At 38.1% G+C, this 10797-nt stretch overlaps 1 pseudogene; it reads left to right on the top strand.

Moving 5' to 3' along the window:
• Positions 1-7833: 7833 nt before the first annotated feature.
• LOC125420925 (large ribosomal subunit protein uL2cy-like) lies at positions 7834-10618 on the top strand (annotated as a pseudogene).
• Positions 10619-10797: the final 179 nt, after the last annotated feature.

Genomic DNA, 10797 nt, shown 5'->3' with positions numbered 1-10797 from the left:
AAATGGTAGACACGTGAGACTCAAAATGTCGTGCTAAAGAGCGTGGAGGTTCAATTCATCTTCAAGGCATAATATTGAATATTGAGAATGCTCAATGAATTGGAATAAGTTCAACAGCTGATCACAAAATCTTGGTGATCTTCTCCATCTAATGAATGGTGAGACCACTTTGAAATCATCCATCCTGCACGCAACCCACCCCCCGAGTATATGCTTCAATAGGAATCACACAAGGGTAGATTGATACAGTAGAAACCTCTGGTAAAATGCCCCCCCCCCTCGGTAACCCAGCAGATAAAGTACATTACATAGCCTATTTTAGAGATTGGCGACTTACCCATTCAGTGACTTTGGTGCTGGATGTTCCCAAAGTGGGTACTATCTGGCCGGGTGAATTCAATAATAGATGCATGTTGGCATTCCATCCTTCTCCTTTTAGGGCCTATCCGAAAGAGAATCCAATACTTTTTTGTTGTGATTACCTGAATAGGACAAACCGCTCTGTGGATTGCTTCTAAACAATTAGAATTAGTCGATCCCTATGGAGAATGTGGTTAGAAATCCATAATAGAGTCCGACCAAAAAGACCGAATTCATTATCTTCACGCATGAGAATACTAGATTACCTAGTATAAAAGATTTAAAAATCATCACAAACCTCCCTTTTTTCTTTTCGATTGCAATTTTTGGATTATTATATGATCATTTTTAAACTTTCCATATATATATATATAGAAATAGAAAGAGATAGACTAGAAACAACATCTCTTGTCTTAATGACACCAAAGGGATATTAAATGAATGGAATTGGGATATGGATGGAATATAATGAAATAAAGCCACTTTTGGGTTCCCTATGAAATGAGACATGGAACGGAGCCACTATGAAGAAGTTCCGGGAGTTACAAAGGAAACTTCGAGCTTATATTGATCATGGGTTGAGAACGGGAATTGAACTCTATGAGATGTAATCCCCTGTTGTTCCTTAGTAGCTCAATGGTAGAATGGTCGACTGTTAACTGAGTGGTCGTAGGTTTGAATTCTACTTGGGGAGATTTGATTCATTCCAAATTAAAGAATTTGAAATGAAAGGGTTCGCTTTGACCATTAAGAGTAGGTAACTCGTTCCCTGTGCCTTTGTTTCTATTACATTCTATCTCATCGTATCACATTTTGTTTTACGATATTTGAGAATCGCTGTCAATACCTCAGTGTAGGTCCAAGATAATCCTTTGTTCCACAGTCTGGGGCTATTTACAACTATCCAATTAAGAATTCTTGAATTTACTAGCATGTGCATCAAAGATGCAATCATCAATTTGCTTGGGAAGCCATAATTATCGCAAGAAAACATATTTATGACGATGAATGCATTTTTGCTATGCTACTAATACTTGTACTTTCTCCTCTATTCTGCCCTAAACTAGCAGAGAAAGAATTATGGGGCGTAAAACAAAAAAATATGCAGATTTGGGCTTGAGGCCAGGCATACTGTATTAAAATTTATCAACCATTAACGATAATTAAAAAGAAAGAAAAAAGAAAGAGTAAGGCCATTCCATTTCGACAAAAGACCAAATTCCATAGCTTGGGGTCTGCAATCCTGATCATGATTTTCCTACCCCCAAAGGGAAAGGTCTTTCCCTTTTTGGCCGGTTGTGGGCAAGAAGGGATTCGAACCCCCGACACTGTGGTTCGTAGCCACGTGCTCTAATCTTTTAAGCTACAGGCCTCACCCCGTGTCCACTAGATCTTTCCCGGGAGTGCCCAAAAAAAAAAAAGGAACCTTTCCTCTCCCCAATCGTTTCGGGTTAAGAAGATGTGAAAGTGCCTCTCTCTATATAAGAACGTTGTGTTCTGAGGTGCGAAGTAGAGAAGGGATTTCATAATTAGGGTTTTGAATAAGATGACCTTTTCAGTTTTCATTTTCTCTGTTCATATTGAAAAAATAAAGTAATAAGAATGAGAGGTGTTAAGCTTTTTATCATCTTGGCATCAAGCTATTTTTCCACATGACCTCAGCAACAGTATCATCACCACAATAGAGTTTAACCACTAAGTTCGGGATGGATTGGTGTGGTTCCTCTATGCCTAAGACACCAAAATATCGAACCATGAATGAAGAAGGGCATGAGAGAAAAGCATATTGGCCAGTGATTGTGAGGCCCCAATTCTTAACCGGAGGGGACACCAAAGGCATCTGCCCTTCCATCCTTTGGATAGATAGAGAGGGAAGGTAGAGCTTTTGGTTTTTTCATGTTGTCAAAGAGTTGAACAATAGTTTTTTCATGTTGTCAAAAAGTTGAACAATGAAAATAGATGGCGAGTGCCTGATCGAATTGATCAAGTCAAGTAGGAACAAGGTTCAAGCCTACCGGTCTGTTAGGATGCCTCAGCTGCATACATCACTACACTTCCACTTGACACCTATTGTAATGATAAAAGCTTGTCTCACCATGACCTTCTCTTGAATTCCCAAAACTTATGTCGCTCCACCTCCACAGGGGTTGAAAACCCGTCGATGTCTTGGCTATGCTACCGGAAGCTTTGGGGAAGTCGGAATAGGAGAGCACTTATCTTGGGGTGGGCTTACTACTTAGATGCTTTCAGCAGTTATCCTCTCTGCACTTGGCTACCCAGGGTTTACCATGGGCACTATAACTAATACACCAAATATGCATCCTTCCTGGTCCTCTTGTACTAGGTGATGTGATTCTGCTCGAGCCCGCTAAGCCGATAACCCGCTGGGGTGCTGACCCGACACGGATAAAGACCGGGCCAATCACAAGAGCTCGAATTAAAATATTTAAGGAAAACCTGGGAGCATTTAATATAGGGGCAATCAATTCTCAATAGAGCTTGTCCATACTAGAAGATACAAAGCATATTCTAAGCATCCAAGTGGTGGAAGTAGATAGGGACCTGGGTAGCAATTTTGGTGCAAATATGGACACCGAGCAGCATGAAATGGTTCCAACTCTTTATGGAGTCAATAAATATGTCTAAGAGGATATGGAATCAAGTCAATCCAGCTTCAAAGGCATTCAAAAAGGGGTTATACAGATAGCTTCAAATTTGGCCTGTTTTTACTGTATTTTATGCTGGCTTTACTGTATTTTGCTGAGTTGGCTTTTTCTCTTTCTTCCAAGCAAGGAAAACGTGTGGGACTTCATGGTAAGCTTATTTGGAATTCTACAACGCATATTGAAGCTGATTTGGAGCTCAAATTGGTCAAAGATTGGTCAACATCAACTTAGCTAAAAAGCTAGTATTTTAGTTTCCTAATTTGATTCTACTTTTTGTTTTAGAAATTACCATTACTTTTTAGTTTTTATTTATTTATTTTCTGGAAAAATAAGTTTATGAAAGTTATTATTTTATTATTTTCATTGTAAATTAATTAATTCATAATTCAAAATAAAGGAATTAATTAATCTAAATTAGATTAGGAAAGGAGTGAGAATTTCGGCCACATAGGAAACTACTTGGTATAGCCGGCTTTTCCTTTATTTTTTAGGATTTATTTTATGAATTTGTAGCCTATTTAAAGGCTTAATTTATCATTAATAATCAGTACATTATTCATACAGAAAATTAATTGTGAGAGTGAATTCTCTTTGTTCTCTTTGAACACCTAAAACACCATTAGTGAATGAGTGTTTTAGTTTGACTTACCAATAGGACATCCATCACAGGTTGGTTAGGGGTCAAGGTGACCATTAGAACTTGAACATAATTAGATCTGAGCTAATATAATACGGGTTGAGGAGCAGGCCGTCCTAGGTTCATCTCACTAGGGAAAGGTCCTCTTAATGCTCTAACACCCACACCATGGACCGAACTATCTCATGACATTCTGAACCCAACTCACATACTGTTTTAATGGGCGAATAGCCTAACCCTTAGAACGTACTACAGCCCCAGATGGCGAAGAGTTGACATCAAGGTACCAAAGTTTCCCATCGATGTGAGCTATTGGGGAAGATCAGCATGTTATCCATAGAGTAACTTTTATCCATTGAGCAACGGTCCTTCCACTCCGCAACGTAGGATCACTAAGGCCGACTTTCATTCCTGCTCGATGAGTGGGTCTTGCAGTCAAGCTCCCTTCTGCCTTTGCACTTGAGGGCCAATCTCCGTTTGCCCTGAGGAAAGCTTTGCATGCCTCTGTTACAATTTTGGAGGCCTACACCCCAAAGAAACTATCTACCTGAGACTGTCCCTTGGCCCGTAGGTCCTGACACAGGGTCAGAATTCTAGCTCTTCCATAGTAGTATCTCACTGATGGCTTGGGCCCTCTAGAAGGAGGCATTCTTCACCCTCCACCTAAGCTCCGCAGGAAAGGCCCAAAGCCAATCCCCGGGAAAAGTGAGCATCTTAAAAAACATGTCTATTTCACTAAGCCTCTCTCCGAAACAATGCCCATATTGTTAAGCCTTTCGTACGGTTCGAAACTTACCCGACAAGGAATTTTGCTACCTAAGGACCGTTATAGTTACGGTTGCCATTCACGGGGGCTTCGGTCGCCGGCTCCCCTGTCATCAAGTCACTAACTTCCTTGACCTTCCAACATTGGGCACGCATTAACTCCTATACATGATCTTGCAACTTTATGGAGACCTATGTTTTTGGTAAACAGTCGCCTGGGTCTGGTCACTGTGATCCCCTTTGTGAGGAGGAATCCCTTCTCCCGAAGTTATGGGGCTATTTTTCTAAGTTCCTTAGAGGGAGTTATCTCGTGCCCCTAGATATTCTCTACCTACCCACCTGTGTCGGTTTTGGGTATAAGTACCCTTTTGTTGAAGGTCGTTCAAGCTTTTCCTTGGAGTATGGCATGGGTTATTTCAGCACCATAGTGCCTTATACTCAAACATTTGCTTGGTTCATTTTCTCTACCCCTTTTTACCCTGAAAAAGTAGGGGCAACTTGCATCCTAAAACCAATAATCTTCTTTCGGATACTAGCCTCCTCCATCCCTTGGGACCAACAAGGGGTAGTACAAGAATAGTCATTTGTGTTCCATCGACTATGCCTTTCGGCCTGATCTTAAGGCCTGACTCACCTTCCATGGATGAACATTGCGGAGGAACCCTTAGGTTTTCAGGGCATTCGATTCTCACCAATGTTTGCATTACTCAAACCAACATTCTCGCTTTTGCTTCGTCTGCCACTGCTTGCATAGGTGCTTCCAACTAAGCAGAACGCTCCCCTACCGATGCATTTTTACATCCCACAGCTTCGGTAGATCACTTAGCCCCGTTCATCTTCGATGCAAGAGTGCTCAATCAGTGAGTTATTACGCCCTCTTTCAAAGGTGACTATTTCTAGGTAAGCCTTCTGGCTGTCTCTACACCCTGCCTTCTTTATCACTAAGCGGTCATTTAGAGTCCTTAGCTGGTGATCCGGGCTGTTTCCCTCTCGACGATGAAGCTTATCCCCCATTGTCTCACTGGCCGACCTTGACCCCTGTTATTTTGAGGTCATGGAATAGATGAAATAAATCAAAAAATGGATTTTTGGTCAAGAATGAAATCTTATTGGAACTATCTAGATCATCCTTTGGAACCATATCACATCCTGAATCTGATGAAATATGATGAATTGAGATGGTATTTTGTAAAAATGGAATTATCTTCAATATGTTAACTATTTCTTTATTTTTCAATCACCTGGAAAGGACAAAAGAAACATCTTGCTCTTTCTTCAACAATTTCTGATCTCTAGTGGACCTCTCAGTAGGATTCAAACCAAGATGAAGTTCTGACCATCTGTCAGAGAAAAAAGAACGAATGGATCTTGTAGGATTTCTTCCAGAAGCAGATGATTATTCATCTGTTTCTCACATTCCATGAATAGCCAGGAGATTGAGGAATATCCAGAAAGGCATTTAGGGAATCAATCTGATTCTATCTCTGTTCGTTCCATTTGAAGAAACGAAGGATCCTAAAGAATCGATCTTTCTCTTAGTTGTTGAATCTCTTTTTGATTGATCAATGTGTGATATTATGAATCCTCATTACTCATGGAATTGAAATGATCTCTGGATCGATTAAAATATCATTTCAATTAGATAGAATCCGTTACTTGAACAAAACTGGATCTTGTGGAATCATATTGAATATTTGACTATACATTTTGTACCTTCCTAAAAAACCGATCCTTATTTACCAACCACATATTGTCTAACCAAATCCAATGCTCTCTTGATATGTTCCTCAAAAGATCCAATTCGTGTAGATTCTTCCCCCAACTAAAGATGAGATCTTGGTGGAACTACCACATATGAAATTTAGCACAAATTTGCAATGAAATAGCCCACTTGTTTCTCAAGAAGAGATGGGAAAAATGCTTAATATCATTTGATTGAATAGTTGACCTTGCTCCTTGTTATTTGAAGAAACCCTCTGCTTTAATTGGTATTTTTTCACAAAAAGCAAACATGAGATAACAAATCCAGTAGTTCACTAAGATTTCAAATAGCTGTCCCGAATTCAAGTTGATTATGTTTTGCCTCTTCCTCAAAAAAAGACGATCAAAGAATTCCCAATCATGGTCCTTGCGGATCGGATCATCCATAGAATATACAAAAAGAAACTCCAGATATTTGATATCTTTCTCTTTAAATGAGATCTCAATTCCAGCGACGGTTTCATTAGATCTCTTACAACTAGAATCCCTCTTTTTTCCAATCCAGTTCCTCCACCACCGTGAACCCCAGTTAGATTCAGGCATGATACACTTTTTAGTTATTGGGAGAACCCAAGTACTCTCTTTCGGAAGATATAGGAGTGAAACAATCAACCTATTGATATTGGAAGACCTAAAAGATTCTTCCAATGTATCATTTTTGGGTGCAATGAAATTCATAGGTTTAGGAAGAAGCCTTGTCAAATAGAGATTTTTTCTTTTAACCATCTTTCGATTGTTAATACAAGGACTACTACTACAAATAGTACTGCACTTTTGATCCTAAAATATCGATTGCTTGTTGAACCCTGTAAATGTGAATTGCATAAAAGTAGGATACTCCAAATTTGGGAGTCCAAGAGTTTTATAAAACGTTCTTGATGGAAAAACTGTGAATGAAAGATCCCACTTAATTGAATTAGGTCCATGAATCTAAGAAATAGTGAGAATTCTTAACCTCTCTCAATATCTCTCTTAATTCGAAAATGTAGGATTTGAATTGATGTCCTTTCATTAAGTCCTCCTAAATTGCATTGATTTATCCTAAAGATTTAATTTGAATTGGAATTTGATTATTCACCATGTACGAGGATCCCTACTAAGCATCCATGGTTGAATAGTTAAAGCACCCAACTGATAATTAACGAATTCATAGGTTCAATTCCTATTGGATACATGCCAATAGGACCCTCCAATAAAATAAGTCTATTGAAATTGGCTCTGTACCAATGGAATCTCATCATCTGTACATAATGAATTGGTGTGGTATATTCATATCATAACATATGAATAGTCAAAATTAACATTCTTATTGCGACTAGAACTCATAGGGAAGAAAATAGATTTATGGATGGAATCAAATATGCAGTATTTCCAAACAAAAGCATTCACTTATTGTTAAAAAATCAATATACTTCTAATGTCGAATTAGGATTAACTATGACATAAATAAAGCATTTGGTCAAACTATTCTTTGGTGTCAAGGTAATAGCTATGAATATTCATCGACTCCCGGGAAAGGGTAGAAGAATGGGAGCTATTATGGGACATACAATGCATTACAGACGTATGATCATTATGCTTCAACTGGGTTATTCTCTTCCACCAATTAGAAAGAAAATAACTTAACTAAAAGTACTTAATAGCATGGCAATACATTTATACAAAACTTCTACCCCAAGCACATGCAAAGGAGCCGTAAACAGTAAAGTGAAATCCAATCCATGAAATAATTTGATCGATGGGCAGCATCGTTGTGATAAAGCTTGTAATGCCAGAGGAATCATTACCGCAGGGCATAGAGGGAGAGTCATAAGTGTCTATATCGAAAAATTGATTTTCGATGAATTGAAAAAGACATCTATGGTAGAATCGTAACTTAGAATACGATTCTAATCGAAATGCATACATTTGTCTCATACACTATGGGGATAGTGAGAAAATATATATTTTACATCCTAAAGGGGCTATAATTGAAGATACCAATGTTTATGGTACAGAAGTTCCTATAAAAATGGGAAAAGCCTTTCCTTTGAGTGCAGTTTGAACTATTGATTTATGTAATTAGAAGTAATCAATTAGGTTTACGACGAAACCTAGAAATCAATCACTGATCCAATTTGAGTACCTCTACAGGATAGACCTCAACAAAAAACTGAAGGGTAAAGGCAGCAAGTGATTGAGTTCAGTAGTTTCTCGTATAAAATTATTGACTCCAAACATATACTAATATGGTGAAGACAAAATTGTTTCAAGCACCGACAAAACTAGAAGTGCCCCTTGTTTCAAAAAGAGGAGGACGAGATATTCTCATTTCATTTGATGGTTAGAGGGAAATTCAAAGCTAAGCAGTTGTAATTCTAAGGATTCCTAAGCGCAAAAATAGAGATATCTCCTACGTTACCCATAATATTTGGAAGTATCGACGTAATTTCATAGAGTCATTCGATTTAAATGCTACATGAAGAACATAAGCTACATAGAGGAACGGGAAGACCTAGGATGTAAAAGATCATAACATGAGTTATTTGGCAGATTTTGATTCCTATATATCCACTCATGTGGTACTTCACTATATGATATTTATAAGATCCATCTGTATAGATATTATCATCTACATCCAGAAAGCCGTATGTTTTGGAAGAAGCTTGTACAGTTTGGAAGAGGTTTTGACTGATCAAAATGAAGATTCTACTTCAACCAATATGCCTTAGGCATGGCCATACAAAAGTAATCACACTTGGAAAGGGGGGACATTTAGCCAGAGTAGCAGGTGCTGTAGCGAAACTGATTCCAAAAGAAGAAAAATCGGCCACATTAAAATTATCTTCTGGAGAGGTTCGTTTGATACCTAAAAACTACTCAGCAATAGTCGCACAAGTGGGGAATGTTGGGGTGAACTAGAAAAGTTTGTTGATAAGTTTAATGAAAACATACTTGTGATCTAATTGCTGTTTTGTGGATGTTTTTGATACGAACCTAGGACGACCTGCTCCTAAACCCGTATTATATTAGCCCGGATCTTAATTAAGTTTAAGTTCTAATGGAATGGACCTCAACCCTTAACCAACCTGTGGTTAGAAACCTTGGTATAATGTAGACGCCACAATAGGGGATGGAAAACCTATTGATAAGTCAAGCTAAAACAACCAATTCTCTAATGGTGTTTTAGGTGTTCTCAAAGAACAAAGAGATAATTAATCTCACAAGTATTTTCTTAATCAAATCAAAGTTTTATTCATATTAAAAAATAATCCTTTAAATAGGCTACAAAGCCACGAAATAAAACCCTAAAAATAAAGAAAACCAGCCACCACACATAAAGAAACCTAGTTGGCCGAAACTATACTTCCTTTCCTAATCTAAGTTTGATTAATTAATTCCTTTATATTAAATTAGGAATTAATTAATTTACAATGGAAAAAATAAAATAAAAACCTTAATAAAGTTATTTGTCCAGAAAATAAATAAATAAAAGCCAAAAAGTAATGGTAGTTTCCTAAAACAAAAAGTAAAAACAAATTAGGAAACTAAAAAATGCTAACCTTTTGATCAGGTTGACTTTGATCAATCTCTGACCTCTTTGAGCTTCAAATCAGCTTCTAGATTCTTTTTAGGATGCCAAATAAGCTGAATATGAAGTCCCACACGTTGCCCATGCTTGGAAAAATAAGAAAAGACTAATACTGTAAAATACAGTAAAGCCAGTAAGCAATACAGCTAATTCGTACAAGCCCTTTTTGATTGCATTTGAGGCTGCTTTAACTTGATTCCATGACCTCTTAGGGATATGTATTGAACCCATAAAGCATTGGAACCATTTCATGCTTCCCAGACTCCAAAAATGTACCGAAATCGTCACCCGGGTCCGTATCGGCTTCCACCACTTGGATGCTTAGAATAGGCTTTGTATCTTCAAGTATGGACAAGCTCTGTTCAGATTGATTACCCCCTGTATAAATACTCCTAGGTTTTCCTTAAATCTCTTAATTTGAGCTCTTGTGATTGGCCTAGTCTTCATCCGTGTCGAGTCAGCACCCCAGCGGGTTATCGGTGGAGCGGGCTCGGACGGAATCACATCAGTTTTAATAAGAACTTTAAGATAATTCTTTGAGTGTAAAAAAGGCAAGAGTGTGTGGGTTTAAAATAGGGTAAAAGCCGAAATTACTGTGCAAACATGAGTGTCTAGTCCCTATTTGAGTGAAACATATGAGCGAGTGAATTTGGTGAGGTCGTATTTTATTTTTTTGTTATTCATACTAACATGGCAGATTCAAGATTGAGAAGGGGAGATCCATCACTAAGAATTAATGAAAAGGAATCCATGAGAAAGGGTGAATCCCGAGCTACAAGGAATGGTGAGCAAATGGACATGAGGGCTATTTTGGAACAACTACAGCAGATGAATGCTCAATTTGACCATATAAATTAAAGGATGGAAAGATTAGAAACATCTTAAGGTGGGCCAAATTTGAGGCAAGAATCCGTGGAGGTTGAGGTCAAGGTCGAGGATGTCATGGATGGCCTGGAGAGGAGTTCAAATAGGAAAATTTTGAAGATGATTTTGAGGAAGGAATGGATGAAATGTATGCTATCCAAGAGAGGCTAGGC

This window comes from Ziziphus jujuba, chromosome 6 (genome assembly GCF_031755915.1).
Source record: "Ziziphus jujuba cultivar Dongzao chromosome 6, ASM3175591v1".
NCBI classification, from domain to species: Eukaryota; Viridiplantae; Streptophyta; class Magnoliopsida; order Rosales; family Rhamnaceae; genus Ziziphus; species Ziziphus jujuba.
Note: the sequence above shows the minus strand (reverse complement) of the source record. Positions and strands in the feature narration are given on the sequence as shown.